Source organism: Oncorhynchus keta, chromosome 18 (genome assembly GCF_023373465.1).
Source record: "Oncorhynchus keta strain PuntledgeMale-10-30-2019 chromosome 18, Oket_V2, whole genome shotgun sequence".
NCBI classification, from domain to species: domain Eukaryota; kingdom Metazoa; phylum Chordata; class Actinopteri; order Salmoniformes; family Salmonidae; genus Oncorhynchus; species Oncorhynchus keta.
The window spans coordinates 26,172,232-26,189,473 of record NC_068438.1 but is presented as its reverse complement, the minus strand read 5'-3'; positions in this window follow the sequence as shown (position 1 = coordinate 26,189,473).

Sequence of the window (17,242 nt, the reverse complement as noted above, 5' to 3'; positions counted from 1 at the left end):
AAATGTAACTGGCTTGAGAGTTAAGATGTTTTCCATTGTGGGTGTGAGAGTTGTGGGTAGTTAAAGAGAGAGTGGATCAGATGTGAATATCTTAAATGAGCTAAAGTGAACACGCAAACACACGCACACAGCTAGATCATGGAATCCCACTCCCACCCTCTCCCTGAGAAAACAGGGCTAGGGTCAACCCTCTTCACCAAAGCCCCTTGACTTCTACTCGCTCTCTTTTCTCTTCAAATGTAGCTTGCCTTTCCCCCTTTAACTTCAACTCCCAGCTCCTCCCCCTTAATTAAACTATTTCAGCCTCATGTGTGGTCAGTTGTAGCTCTTCTTGCGTGACTTTCAACCATGCAAATCAAATCAATAAATAGTGAAAACCCTGCTTATCATAGCAGGTACTTTCCATACATATTCAGAAATAAGCATGGCGAATCACTGTAGGCAAACAAAAACACACACGCTAAGGAGGCTGTCTTACTGTATTATTTCTGCCAGATAACCACTCCGAGGCTTCAAGGCTGAACATGGGAAACAGGTTTTTGGAGATAAATGTTAGTCAGAGAAAGGATAAGGATTTTTCCAAATCCCACAAAGATGTTCTGTTCAACCTGTACTGTGCAGTGCAAACACAATGGATGTCGTATACATCAATAAATCAAGTACAACAAACACTGTAGCTCTGATGCCAGAAGTGAACCACACACTACCATCATTTCCTGAACAGCCACTGATAAACGGTACAACAAACATATTAGCTCTAAGGCACAAACACGTCATTGTTTTCTAGTGAGTACCAGAGAATAACCTCAGAAGTAGATGCAGACTGTGCTTGAGCTTCCTTCCCATTGACCTTTGACCCTTAACTTCATTGACTCTCTGGCCTGCTGCTGCTGAAGCTCCTGCTGAAGCTGTTGTGATTTAGTGCCCAGTAGTGCTGACTGCTCTTCCTGGGTAATCTCATGGCTGGCCTGGACTGGCATTAAATCTACTATCTCTGTCAAGAGGGAGCTAGGGTAAAACTACGGACCGGGTTTTTAGGTTGTGTCTTTTGACATTTTCTGGTCAATCTCATTGATCCAACCTGAACTGAACGCAAATAAAAGATTACGAGTATTTTAATTGACCGTCTTCTTTCCTGTAGTTGCTCCACAGGCACTTGTGAAAGTAGAAGAGTTGTGTGTCCCTTTGGTTACCTCTGACTGTGGGAATTGGGGTCTCCCTCTCAGAAGTGGCTGACCAGGATGCCAGAGTGCAAGCGCTGGCAATAACCAAAAATAAAAACATGGACACAGAACAAATATAGATGAATGTGTGTGACTGCAGCCTGTGCTAATTAAGCAGAAGAGGGGGAAAATAAATGAAAGTGATATTCAGCACCTGCTATCCCACATTCCTTAGTGACTCATGGGGAATTGGTGACCTGCTTCTTTCTCGCTTCACATTAAAGGGCTCTATTCAATCCATATCATGGAAATTCTGCGCTAAAGTCCAATTACATTTTAAAGGCAATGCTCCCTCATTGGCAAAAACAGCATTCACGGTAAATGTTGCATATGTTGGCTCAATCGCTTCAGCAATAGGGATTATTAGAGCCCTGAGTATTTGCCTATCTTTTTTCTTGCAATAATACAGTAAAATATCTCTCATCTGCCTTGAGCCATAAACTAGGCGGGCAAAAACTTACACAAGAAAACATTCCTGAACTGATTTGTCTGCTGGTCGGTGGCTTTGCAAGTGGTCAGGGCAGCTAGGGCGCCAGGGGAGAAGGCCAATGGGACTTGGTGGGTTTGAGTGGTTTTCTGCCCATGAGTAGGCATCTCAACGGCAGAAGTTGGTCACAGGTGGAGTTCCACATCAATGCTCTTTGGTGCTGCAGTTGCTAATGGAAAGACGATGTTCTTCAAGGGAACGAGCACGAGCTCCTAAAGGTCAGAGATCATAGTCACCCTTACTTTTTCATTTATTCGTTTTCTGTATTTAAAATGTCACAGCCTTACTGATGTAATATGGAAAACTCTGAAGGAGTTAATAGAGAGGTGATTATGGCTCGATAAGGTTTCAGTTTGTCAAGAACATGGAAACATGTTCTCTTTTCACTGTAGTTCAAATGGTAACACGGTCTATATTTGGAAACAGAGGTTTCTTGAAGTCATTCACAAAGTTGCTCTAAAGTTAATCAGTGGCATATTTCTCCTTGTTCACGATCACACTACAAAATCATAATCTCCCCTGGTTATTTTCAGTGGATGGCAACATTCCACACACCCACAGTGTACAATACCTAGAATATAGTTTGGTAAGTACCACTGCATCTCTCCATGAAAGCTGAAATCATGCAATCAACTACGCCACGTTACCAGTAGTATTTTTCCACACAATCTTCTTGTATGACTAAGTAGACACATCAGCCTCCTCTCACTGTGTCAGAGAGTGACATCACAAGACACTGTCCAAACTCCGTCCTATGACCGAGCACCCCCCCCCCCATACACCCCCAAGGCCCTTAGGCTTACATTGCGTGTATCTCATGAAAGCCAGAGAGAAAAAGTGTAAAAAATAGTGAGGAAAGGTTCCCTGGGCCTGCTTCCCAAGCATGCGTTGCCCAGACTCAGGCAGCAATATAAACAGGGCCCTCCAAGTGACTAAGGCCTACTATAAACCACAGTTAGGCGTCTGTCTGTGCCAGCTGGGTACCACCCCACTGAGTCAATTAAACTTTAAAAGACAAGAGAGAAAATACAATGTAACACATACAATCAATAGTGAGGGGAAGGAAGGAAAGCAGTTTTTCACACACTGCATAGCAGACAAACTCAGCTCAGGTCACCCACTTTCCCACACAAGGATCCCAGTGACATATGGACATTGAGTTAGTGTTGGAAGAACTTCCCATAACTTTGTGTGACTGCATGTGTGTCTGTGTATATGTGTGTGTGTCTGTATATATGTGTGTGGGTCTGTGTATTATATCTGTGTGTCTGCGTATGTGTCTGTGTGTGTGTCTGCATGTGTGTATGTGTTTGTGAGTGTGTGTGACTGCCCAAAAGCAGTTATTTTCCAGTTGGAACTGGAATGCTTCTAGGAATGACAGCTTCATGACAAAGGAGGTGTAGGCGAAGGAGGTAGTCCTCTTGATTCTCATAGCACTATAGACTGAACAGGGATGTTGAAACCCCTCACTAAGCCCAGATGAAGGTTGCTGGTCTAAGTTTGGCCCTTAGGTTGCCCCCAGTGTTCTCTTTGGGGGTGTGGCGTCTAGCAGAGATGTGTTGGGAGGGAACGAGGGGAGGAGGGGGGTCTGGTTCTCATGTCTGAGCCAGAGCAGACACTCCTGCTCCTTATCAGTGTAACATGGTGGGGTTAGACTAAAGATTACTCACAAACCACCCTGTAGTCTCTTCAGTTATGATAGTGGTTGTGTAATACATACACACTAACAGTCTATTGAGGTAGCTGGATCTGAGTCATAACACAATGTAAGTGGTTTCGATACTTGTAATAATTCTGACAGTTGTTTGAAGTAAGAACAAGAGAGGTGATAGCTGAATAAAGAGAAACTACAGCAACGAGTTGAAAAAGGACAAAGGGCAGAAAGTGTAGTATGCTAGAAAAACAAATGAGGAACACAAGGGGGAATAACATTAATTATTAACCCTGGAGTGACCATTTTCTGCAACAATGCTAACATGTTTACACACTGCTCCTAAATGAAGTCAGAAAGAGGTCATAACCCCTGGAGCCACTTGGCCGCGGAGACTCCAGTCCCGACCACTTGTGTGGCACTGTTGTCGGTCTATGAGGCAAGGCGAAACAACAGAAGAGAAAGCACACACAGAGCTAACTATCTTTAACTGTGCTGGGCCGGGATGGGTGCCTCAGTCCACTCAGTGGGACAACAACCTCCCTCCCTCCCTCCCAGGCGATTCCCATTCCCACATCACAGGGTTGAGCGAGGCGAGGCGGACTCGCTCTATGGCAATCTCCTGGGCCGTGGCTGTTGGCTGGGAAAGGCCAGGGCCCACCGTTCTCACATCCTCCCCCTGCAGCACAGCAAGAAGGCTCGGATCAGCCCAAAGGCAGATGTGTTGTTGGGGACTTGGCCTGTGCTCCAGCCTCCAGCCCCAGTGCAGAGGAGAGAGGCAGGGAAGGGGAGAGCCAACCAGTGCAGCAGTGGTGTGAGTAGTTTTAGTTGATATGGAGACTGATTTACAACAGGACAGTCACTGACTGCAGAATACATACTAGTGAGAGAAGTTTTCTCTTGTTACAACGGCTTGCGTGGACAAGAACAAACTCCTCCTGAAATGTTCATGCTTATGAATACGTGCAATTCTATACTCTGCAGACTACAAATACACCAACTTTCCAAACTTAGACTGCACTGCCAAAACACTGCCAAAGGACAGATGTGCACCAAAAAGAGTGCTACTCTAGCTTGAACACCCCATTCTCTCTTCCCCCCATGCAGCAAAGTAGATAAGGGAGGAGAGAGAAAAGGTCTGTTTTTTGGGTAAATTAACCTGGCAACCATTAGTGTGTTGTAGAGCTGCCAACAGGGACTGTTCAAATCGCCACTCCTTCCCTGCAATGGCCAGAGGACGTGCTCCGCTGATCACACACACACACACACACACACACACACACACACACACACACACACACACACACACACACACACACACACACACACACACACACACACACACACACACACACACACACACACACACACACACACACACACACACACACACACACACACACACACAGTCTCCCAGGTGGTGCAGTGGTCTAAGGCACTGCATCTCAGTGCAGAAGGAGTCACTACAGACCCTGGTCACATTCCAGGCTGTGTCACAACCAGCCGTGATGATAGAGAGTCCCATAGGGCGGTGCACAATTGGCCCATCTTCGTCCGGGTTTGGCCATCATTGTAAATAAGAAATTGTTCTTAACTGACTTGCCTAGTTAAATAAAATAAAAACATGAACATACACATGTGGGTGCACACACTGGATCTTCCCTTTCAGCTGTGATTGCACTTTTCACTATCTCTCCCAGCTAAGTGGAGCAGTAGCAGGAAACCACCTTTATCAGGCACGCATCGCAGCGCGACAACACCCCAGAAGACATCTCTGCAGCGCACCACAACACAGAGCTCTGTGCAGTCACCGCGTTTGAACTAAAACAACACCACTCTCTGGGACCTGCAACCCAACGCTATTCTCAAATATTTTTGGACCGTAAGAAGCTTCAAGAAAAATGAATGCAACTGTAAACAAAAGTGTCTTGCATCCAAATTAATTTACAGACACACATCTGCATCTCATTACTAAATCTCATATCATTTGAAAACCCATCCTGACCTACACCAGCGTGGTACATTGGTTGTGTAAACACATTGTCTCAAACCAAACTGTTCTCAGCCTAAAGACGTTTGTTTATAGCAGACTCTCTCCAGCGATGGCAGCTGCTTTGAAAGTAAACTCTGGGGCTTGAGGAGCTCCAATGAGACGAGAGTGTGTTGTCATTACTATACTGTAAGTGATGACTATCAGCAAGCTACCAGACCAGAGCCAGAGATCCATATCTCCCAACACTGCATTGCTTAGAGAGAACATCTGGAGGGATAAAGAGTGTGTGCAGGTGGGGTCCTAAACAGCATGCCTTGCTCATGAGAAAAATATTCAAAACCCACATGGGCTTTTCAATGAACTTGTAACGATGTGTGCTGAGAGTCAGGAAGCAAGTACAGGGAGTGTTTCAATAAATAAACAAAACAATAAACACGACACACACACAACGCATCGACATGAAACAGAGTCAATAACACCTGAGGAAAGAACCAAGGGGAGTGACAGATATAGGGAAGATAAATAAGGAGGTGATGGAGTCCAGGTGAGTGTCATGAGGCGCGGGTGCGCTTGACGATGGTGAGAGGTGTGTGGGATAATCAGCAGCCTGATGACCTAGAGGCCGGAGAGCTCTCTTGGATTGTTGAATATTGTTGAATATTTCAGACCTTGTTAAATGTAATAAGGAAAGCCTCAAAGGGACTCACACAAAAACACAATTATTACAACCCGCAGCTAGTGTTGGATTTACCCAACCAGGGCTAGATTGTTTATGAAGTATAGTTACTAGCAAGGCTTATAGAAGCAGCTTATGAGAAAGAAACACCGACTTAGAAAAATGAAATATAGGATCTTTTAATTGACTAAAACAATTGCTGTGCACTATCAACTCATTAGCTCACTGGGGTCAACCTGAATAGCTTAAATAGCTGCAACTCTGCTTCAACAGATGTGCATACAGTACATACATGCTTACACACACCTGTGCTTACACACACACACACACACACACACACACACACACACACACACACACACACTAGCTATGTTATGGGAGACATTTTGCATCTTGAACATTGCATTTGGTTTAATGTTCTGCAGAGCTCTGTGCTATTGAGGAGATAAAAAATGTCTGTTGGGTCTGCATGTAAAAACAGTTTAGAAATGACAGAGCTACTCCGGGGAAGGCCAGGAAGACATTCATGTGGAGCATCTGTGGCACAGCAGACAAGGGATTCATGTATTTTTAACCAGAGACAGGTTTTTTTATTTACCTGCAGATGCATAAAGAAATAATTTATCGATCCACCGTTTGGCTCCCCCTCTCCACAGGGGAATTAGTCAGCAGTCAGACACATGGCCCAGGCAGACAGGGAGGCAGACAGAGGGAGGCAGACAGGGAGGAGAAGGGAAAGAGGGGAGCCAGGAGGAGAGGTGGGGGAAGAGGAGAGGTTGGGGAGCTGGAGATGTGGGGGAGGAGGAGGGTGGCACGAGTCAAATTGAAAACATATCCTTTCAACATGTCTAATCTAGGCATCTTATCTCTGAACCAGGCGAGGAGAGGCTGATCCTAATGGTTCAAAGCCAAGCTCAATTTGAAGATGAGACCATGCAGACACTCCAGCCCAGCTGAGATGAGTGTTGATGCACACGGCAACCCACTGCCGCCCCTCCTTCCCTGGGGTGGGCGGGGTCTCTTGCTGACGGACTAAGTCTACCCCTTCATCACTAGGCTGCAGTCCCCAGAGAGCAGAGGAACATAGGAATGAAATCATGGACCTTTCTTGGGGTTTTGTGTGTTTTCTTAGTTTGATGAGAAAATAATATAAAGTACTTTCTTCCTGTAATTCTAGACATTGTATTAAATGCGTAATGGGATTGTATTTTTAATGAACAATGACTCAAAGATCTACCATGGCGGTCTACTCTAAAGCAAAATGACCACTGAGACATGTTGAGTGGTGAGTTTGCTACCTTGACCACATAATGGCCCCAGTTTAAGTGTGGGGGTCAAATGGGAGGATCCAGTGTCAGGTCTAAAGTAACTTGGCCCAGGGTTCCAGGGTTAGCCTAACAGGAAGCCTGGAGGATACACCTTATTAGGCCTCCACTTCCTGCTACTTTGAAGCATCCAGAATTGATGACACTGGGGTTGGGTGCTGGTTTGCAGATCTGATGGATTTCCTCGCCTTTTTCCAAAATACTCAGCTGATTGTTTTCATGAAAAAGTACATAGCGGGAGAGAGAGAAGAAAAAGGAGAGAAGGTGAATAAAATAACCATCTGCTGGGCCTGGGCACTCCCCAAAGCCCAGCCAAGCAGTCTGGAAAGAATCACACATCTTGGCAGTACTATAAATATCCTGTGATCCTTATAACTCAAATGAAACGTAGGAGGATATTAAATAGATCCCAATGCCTTAAAGCCTCTGTATATCAATGCCAGTAGGTACAGTTCCTCACTAGAAATAGAGGATCACTGGAAATAACTCTGAATCTATCACAGATTCACATCTAGCAGCACCTCAAATGATCTTCAGTTCCTCCAAGCGAATACAATTCAAACACGGTTCAGAAAATGCCCAGGCTGAACTAGTGACACTGTAAATACCTGAAAGCATGTACACTGGGCCTGTATGTCAGCCATTGTCTTGTCAACAGTCGTCTACCAAACATTACCATCAATGTGCAGGAACATTTGGCTGATCATTTGCTTATTTATTTCAGATCTCATATGCAAATAAGTGTAATCAAGCAATGCATATTTGAGCTACCTGAAACATGTGATGTGGTGAGTGAAATCCATGTTATAAATGATGTTGAGCCTGGGGTGGTACAAGCACAAAAACCTCAGTGACAAAACATTGCAAAATCATTAACCATATGGGTACATTATAGAACATCAAACTTTAGAGTCAATAACCGCATCTAAGTCTATCATGGCTGTCTGCCAACATCAGAGCAGATTAACAACCTCAGAGTCACATTTATAACAGTCATTCTTCAGAAACCTGTCTACACTAAAAATGAGAATTAACCAATGAAAATTCAGTTCTGTTTTTTTACTTGTGGGCGAGGAGAGGAAAGATGGCGGCTACGTTTCTGCAAGCTAAAAACAAATACACCAAACAGTACTACTGTGTTACGGTTTTCTTTCGTCGAAGGAGAGGACCAAAATGCAGCGTGGTTATTACAATACATGTTTAATAACATACGAACAATACAAAACAATAAACGTACCGCGAAAACCTGAACAGCCTATTCTGGTGCAAACCAACACAGAGACAGGAACAATCACCCACGAAACACTCAAAGAATATGGCTGCCTAAATATGGTTCCCAATCAGAGACAACGATAAACACCTGCCTCTGATTGAGAACCACTCCAGGCAACCATAGACTTTTCTAGACAACCCCACTAACCATAATCCCATAACCTATAAAAACCCCCTAGACAAAACACACCACATAAATAACCCCATGTCACACCATGGCCTGACCAAAATAATGAAGAAAACACAAAATACTTAGACCAGGGCGTGACATACTGTCTCTCTCTGATATCTGTCTAGATATAAAGCCCCTCAGGTATCATGTGATGATAGTGTGACAGGCAGCTCATGCTTCTCTGTGCACTCAGCCATATGTTTCTTTCCACTACGAGACAGAGCAAACAAGTGGATGGTATTTAACATACAAAGAAACCATTTGCCAAAGAACTGTTTGTCACGCCCTGGTCTGTTTCACCTGTCCTTGTGCTTGTCTCCACCCTCTCCAGGTGTCACCCATCTTCCCCACTTATCCTCTGGGTATTTATACCTGTGTGTTCTGTCTGTCTGTGCCAGTTTGTCTTGTTTGTCAATCTTACCAGCGTTTGTCCTTCCAGCTCCTGTCTTTTCTCAGCCTCTCTTTTCCTCATCCTCCTGGTTTTTGACCCTTGCCTGTCCTGACCCTGTACCCGCCCACCTAACCACTCTGCCTGTCCTGACCCTGTACCTGCCTGCCTAACCACTCTGCCTGTCCTGGAACCTGCCTGCCATCCTGTACTTTTCCTCCTACTCTGGATAATCGATTTGCCTTCCCCTGTTGTTACAATAAACATTGTTACTTCACACAGTCTTCACTTGGGTCTTACCTTGATACATGATACCATAACAACAGGAAAATATCACATGGAATGCAATTAGTTTCTTGGGGCAATGCGATCAAACCACACGTTGAGATTGTTTGTACATTAATGGATAGGATAATCAAACTGTAGAGCTGTATATAAACAAGATCTATATACAGGTACATTACCCACACAGCTATACACAACCAGGTCGCTACAGCCTGAAATAAACGTACAACTAGCAAACAATACTGACAGGATTTGGGCTATGTAGGCTAAAGTTAGATGGAGCCAGAGAGGCAAACCAAAGGCTCACTGTGACAGGTCCCCATGTGTCTGAACCTCTCTGGGGATTCATGTGGTTCTAGCCACTGTGTACTGTATGGAATCAGGGCTCCCTCTGGGCTCCAGACACTGTTATCTGTCCTCCTCCATCATAGATAGCTCCCCCTCATCCAGCACCCCAGACTGGGGAAAGACTCGGGAGGAGGGAAGCAGGCAGACTCCAGGCCTGACAGATGATAGAGTGACTCTCCCTGTCGTAAGAGCACTGTCTCCTACTATCAGACTGCGGTAACTGTAAAGTCTATACTCACTTCAGAAGGAGCCAATTTACTTAACAGTTGTGGAAATGAGTTCAACGTTCAAAGTCCTGGACCAGTTTTTCAAAGTCTGTACCTATATAATTTAGCTTGAATAACAACCAGCCACCAGGCTGGATAAACTGTTGGTGTACACAGTAAAGGACAAGAATGAGAGCAGAAGAAATCAATCGGAAAACATCAACATGTTCCATATTAATGAGATTACAAAAAGCCACATTAAAACATGTTAAACATAAAAACATGTTATACCTAAAATACATAAATGTCTATAATAATAGTAATAAAGAATGAAATGATGATAATAACAATAATAATAATGTATATTGCAGTGACAGGGATATCTTACATGGGGTGGATGAATGTACACACCTACTCTTCTATAAGTTAATTTATCCAAGGTAAGACACTTAAAAACAGATTTGATGAAGATGTGATATAATGAATCATTGTAATAATGTTAGTGTGTACTAGTCTAGACACCTGTTGATACCAACATGTTGAGGAGCAGATACACATCTCTGTCTGAGCATATTAAATATAATGGCTGAATGATCCCTTACCTTCCAGTATGGAAGGGTACTTAGAGCAAAGGTGACTTTGGCGCTTCTCCAAGTTATGTCCATAAACCAAAACAAAGGCCTTTATAAAGGAGAGAGTGGTGTGGAGGTTGTCATGTAGGCCTACACTGATATACAGAACCTGCCAGATTAGCAATCCTAATTCCTGATTCATTTTGTTTTAGCTAAGTCTTCGCAGTGTGGTTGACAACTTGACACACTGGTTCTTAGTACAATTACATAATGTATCTGGATAAGAACACTTCACAATGAAAAATGACATCACTCCTGTTTGTCCTCATGGAAGAGCCGACATGCTAGTTATATTGACTACAAAAATAACAACGTCCTCCGCATGATGATATTTTGGAATTGTTCAGTCAAGTTGCCAAAATACTATCAGCATGAAAGGCTCAGGAGAACAGGAGAGTGAGCAGGGTTGGGCCCAGTGCTCTACTACCACCACTACCATACACCAGCAGCCCAGCCGGGCAGGAAACATCTGGGAGGCTCACAGCAACAGATGTCTGTGTGAGATAAAAGCAGAGTGAGAGTTTAACCCCCCGTCTGTCTGGGTGTTTTTACATCCAGGTGGGCCGTAACCTTGGCTCAAACAAACACAAGGTCCAAGTAATCAAACCATACACGTTTTCTCACTCCGTCCGGCCAGCCCAGGATGAGACAAGCATCTGGATCTGGACAAGGCCTGGAACATTGTCAGGGACTTGGGGGTCCATTGTCTGGGGTCTCATTTTGATCCATTGTCAGAAGGCCTCTCCGGGGGCCTTTTACCTCTGCAGGTCTCCGTTTGCATCAGTTCCTAGTTGATGGGAGGCAGCAAAGAACAAAATATGTATCATGGTCAACCATTCATGCATTATCACCATTCTCTAGCTCGTTGTTGACTTTGAATTCATTTGTTGAATTTCTTTATTAGATTCTTGTATCAACTTTGCATTCTTCATATTAAATCGTTGATTTAAACACTTCGTCCATTGTTTGAGTAAACACTGCACATTCCAGCACATGTGATGTTTACATGAAACTTCCTTTTTTGAATTAAGGCACTAAAACATTTCTACATTCTAGTTTCTCACCTTTCGACACTGTCGTTTCATTAACAAAAATATAAATATTTTCAATCTTGGCTAAGATTAGCTGTCAATCAAATGGAAGACGTCAAAACAATGGAGAAAAAAGCAGACTAAATATGAAGAAAGTGTGTCATGCCCACAGATGAAGCAAAGCCCAGAGGGGAACGTAGGTTCCTGTTTGACTATAAAAAGGCTTCTCTGGGGACCTGAGATCTTAATTGGGACTGGCAAGAATCTCTGTAATCAGAGACAACTATGCTCCTAGCCCTAGCCTTATTCTTTATAGATTTAGAAATAAAGGTCTCCTGACTACTGAAGAAAGTTGCTAACTTTTATAAGACTTCTTTGTTTGGTATATCTCTGTATGGAGGGGCCTTACATAGTATAAGCCTATACATTAAATCATGTCATTAAAAAAGATCTGTTTTTCAACCATGCAACTGAGAAAGCTATGTTTTTCCGCAAAAAAGAAGACACATTTAATAAAGTACGACAAATTAAGATTTTCATTTTAGAAAAGAATTAGACCTATTTACAGTACATCCAGAGAACACATATTTCCACATACAAGAGACAACATTATCAAAGTTAATAAAAATGGAATATTCAAAAATAAGTATAGGCCACATTTATTACAAACCATAACCTTCAAGCACAGGGATGTCAAAATGAATAGAATGAATAGCATGACCAATCAAGTGGATGTTGACTGGAGTAAAAAACTTTCCATTGATGTGTGTGTACATAGGCCTACTCCATCCCAACTCATTGTGAGCCAGCCAGGAAGATGAGTATAGGATATAACCGGTCCAGACATGACTCAGTGGTCCAGTGGCAGTCTGCTCTCTCTCTCCCTCTCTCTCCCTCTCTCCCTCTCTCCCTCTCTCTCTCCCTCTCTCTCTCTCCCTCTCTCTCTCTCTCTCTCCTCTCTCTCTCTCCCTCTCTCTCTCTCTCTCCCTCTCTCTCTCTCCCTCTCTCTCTCTCTCTCTCTCTCTCTCTCTCTCTCTCTCTCTCTCTCTCTCTCTCTCTCCCTCTCTCTCTCTCTCTCTCTCACCACACCCTGCCTTTAACCATGGATAATTAGGAGAGATGACCAAACAGCTCCCAAGATGACCGCCCGCCTGCCTGGCAGCCAGCCATGGGACTCTCACAAACAGGAATTGGAAGAAAGGACCACAGATGAAAAGAGGAAGGGAAGCCATGGAAAGAGGAGGATGGGATGATGACAATGGAATTGGAGGAAACCCACCTTTATAAATAGGAACCAGAACCACCCCACAGTGCATGAGGTCATGGGGTCATGGTCAGAGGCTGAGAGACGGTAGGAGAGCCTGAGGAGGGGAGAGGGCTGTTGGAGGTGTGGGAGATGTGGGGGTGGACTAGAGAGGGAGAGGAGGGGAGAGAGACGGTGGAGATGTGGGAGAAGTGGGGGTGGACTAGAGAGGGAGATGGGGCAGCTCTGCTACTCACCATGGGGGGCTCCTTACCTCAGACAGGACTCCAGCCTTCCACTGAATCACCATTACACCCTTTCCTGCCAGACACTTCCAGGAGGAAATCCTTGCCCTACCTGGCCAGACGTAACATGTGATCATCACTATGCACTCCAAAATGTTGAACTCAATGACACAAACTGAAAGCATTGCCTCACATTTGTGCATTGGTAGTGGTTTGTAAGCAAAGATACAAAGTAGATTGTTTTAGCCTGTATCAAGTTGTTCTGCAATATAGACACATTATCTAATCAGTCAGTACATTTAAAACAAAGTTTACTTAACTTCCAGTCAATGAATTAGGAGCTTCTGAGGTTGCAGAACGGAATGGTTTACCGTTGAGCACCTGATGTCAAGCTCTCTCTCTCTTTATTGTTGAATACGTTTGAGATTAAATTATCCCTGTGAGTGAACTTGAGATCACACACAAATGACAGGGGAGACAAAACTTTCCCATGCCAACACACAATCGTTATCTTGAAAGACATGCTCATAGATAAAAAAAACAATGACAGGTGTAATTTAGACAAAAATAGCAAAAGGGCCTTGGGCATTTTTCGGATCAAGCTTCAATTACAGCATTTCAATTGGCTCTGACAAGTTCAACTGTGGTACATAAGAAGGTAATAGTCTGGGAGATAATCGACATTTCTAACTGGGTTGAAAACTGCCATTCTTTCAAAAAGACAAATGGCCAGGTCAGAACAGGGGTCAAAACTAAAATGGAATATTCAGTTGAAAACTAGGCTATACATTTAGTATATTATTTGAATGATCAAACATCTATTTCTAACTGTGAAATCTAAGTACATTTCAATTTCTTTTAACTGTATGGTAGCCTAGATATCATTTTTGACTCAGTGCAAATATCTGATGAAATAAAGATACAATACTGTAAGTCAGTGGTTGGACATAACATAATCTTCACCGTCTGATCTGTACCACGTGTGTGGTTTAGTGGTTTAAGATTTTGGGATATGCAGAGCAAATAGTTCCTCATCCTATTTGGCCAACAATCATCTCAGTGGCCTTGTCAAAGCAAGCAAATACTGTGGGTCTACAAGAGGGTTCCTATACTGAGAGGGAGGCAACACACCTCAAGGGACTAGGTTAGCCACAGGAGGGGATTGGTAACACGGGGAGAGTCTAGGGCAGAATGTAGAGGGTCTTTCCCTTGTAGCTGTTAACAGCCAGGGTCGTGATCTCCAGGACGTTAAAGACCCCCTTGGGTTTAGGACTGTAACCAGAGAGTTGGAATAACAGAGCACGGAACACCGGTGGTGCCTCACGCAACGTGGGCAGAACCCAACTCCCTCCTCTTCCTACAGAGGTTCATGGGGAAGGGGTCTCAGGAGGGCTGGGTTAGGGTCAGAGGAGTCCCCCTCCCTGGAAGTGTACATAACAGAGGGACTTGAGATGGTCCAGGAGACCAGGGAGATAGGAGAGAAAGTTGCAGACCCAAACTGTGTCAGGCTTTAGCCAGGAGATCAGTGGTTCAAAGGTGGACATGCTGACTGCCTTAACTACCTAGGGGCAGAGCAGAGCAGAGCAGCACGCTGCAGGCCAGACCAGGCCATAAATATTCTAGCCCTCATACCAACACACTACTCCCCTTCTCTCCACTCATATGGGACCACAGACACCAGGCCTTAACTCATGTCCACAGTGTGGATCAACAGCTAGAGTTCAAAAGATGGGTATGGGTAGACCCCATTCCCTTAAAACAAGAAAGCTGTGGTACTTCTGAAGACCAATTAGAACTGACATGTGCCTCCATGTTAGAGACTTAAAGGAGAAGTTATCTTTTTTTTTTACAACCAAATCTCTATTTTTGATGTTAACATCATGTCTTTAGATGTTGTACACATTCTGAGCTTCATCTACAAAGTTGCATTCCAATTTGTGGGACTCAATCTGTTTCCCCTATCCAGCAGTTCCATTCTCTGTGTAGCCTGCCGCTAGAATGGATGGAGAGGTATCGCTCGAATCGCAACAAAATGGAATATAACATGATGGATATAGTTTGGAGTGAGACAATTTCATTTGTACAAAATCAAAAGACATGCATCACTATACTGAGAGCTTGTCCATTTCTAAAAGGACGTATTTGGGTGTTTTTGGAGAAAAACTCATTTCCAAGAGGACAGGGCCGAAGCAACGATTGTCTATTATATTGACAAGATAGTTAAGTGACTGATCTAACAATGGAAATACATGTCCTCAAAGATGGAAGGCAGGCGGGAGACGGTGAGATCAGGTGGGACCATTCTAGCCAATGACAGGGCAGATACGCATGTGAACAACAGGCCATAGAGACAGATAGAGGACTCATCTTTCATCTGTGCCATTATGGCATCTCTGACAGCATGGGCAGCGCTGCATGGGCAGCGCCATTGAGGATATCTCCATTTTAAAGTAATCCATTTGAAATGTTCTTCTTCATTGGCTGAATGCTCCCAACTCATAGGAATCCACACCCACTGTTGGCTGGGCTCCCTGCCTGTGCCATTAAACCCCTACAACTCATCCAGAACGCCGCAGCCCGTCTGGTGTTCAACCTTCCCATGTTCTCTCACGTCACCCCGCTCCTCCGCTCTCTCCACTGGCTTCCAGTTGAAGCTCGCATCCGCTACAAGACCATGGTGCTTGCCTACGGAGCTGTGAGGGGAACGGCACCTCAGTACCTCCAGGCTCTGATCAGGCCCTACACCCAAACAAGGGCACTGCGTTCATCCACCTCTGGCCTGCTCGCCTCCCTACCACTGAGGAAGTACAGTTCCCGCTCAGCCCAGTCAAAACTGTTCGCTGCTCTGGCCCCCCAATGGTGGAACAAACTCCCTCACGACGCCAGGACAGCGGAGTCAATCACCACCTTCCGGAGACACCTGAAACCCCACCTCTTTAAGGAATACCTAGGATAGGATAAGTAATCCTTCTCACCCCCCCCCCCTTTTAAGATTTAGATGCACTATTGTAAAGTGACTGTTCCACTGGATCTCATAAGGTGAATGCACCAATTTGTAAGTCGCTCTGGATAAGAGCGTCTGCTAAATGACTTAAATGTAAAAAAAATGTAATGTTGACTGGAAGCCCTCAATGGCAAAGTCGATGCAAAAACAGGTTATGTCCATGATGAGTCCTCTATATATGTCTCTGACAACAGGCACAACTACAATATAAAGTTTTGAGAAACGGCTAGCTTAGTTAGCGGTGTGCGGTAAATAGCGTTTCAATCAGTGACGTCACTTGCTCTGAGACCTTGAAGTAGTAGTTCCCCTTGCTCTGCAAGGGCCGTGGCTTTTGTGGAGCGATGGGTAACGATGCTTCGTGGGTGACTGTCGTTGATGTGTGCAGAGGGTCCCTGGTTCACGCCGGGTATGGGCGAGGGGACGGTCTAAAGTTATACTGTTACACCTCAATACAAAAATTCCTCACTTCATGGGCTTATTTTCTTGGAGAGACTTTGGCCTGAGTAAAACCTCTCACTTCTTCCTCTCTGACCTAAGCCATCTCTTTTCCTGTCAGCATGGCCCTGTAACTCACATCTGCTATGGAACACCCTGCCAATCTGTTCCAGATGATGGCAATTACTATCAATTCAGATGGTATCTTATTGAGCGGTCACACAACTAGCTACATGAAGCTGACAGTTTGCAAAAGAGACAGTTGTATTTGTAAAGCAATGACTACTGAATATATCCATGGTATGGGTGGGGGACAGGTGGGGGACACTGAAATAAGCATCTTCTCTGTATAAACCCAGTGCAGAGCAGTGTGTTCCACTCAAATCCAGAGAACTAAAATCTGCACTCTAACCAGTGTAGAGACCAGCACCCTGTCACCTACATAATATCTGATCTAACCTAGGATTCACCTCCTTGCCCGAGCAGTGCAAGGGAAACATTGAAAGGTCAAACTGGGTGGCAGTTGGTTTGCTTTTGAGTGAATAGGAGAGAGGTAGAAAGGGACTATGAGTTGTTGTATGTGCAGTGGGTGTGTGCTTATCGAGGTTTATGCACACACACGCACA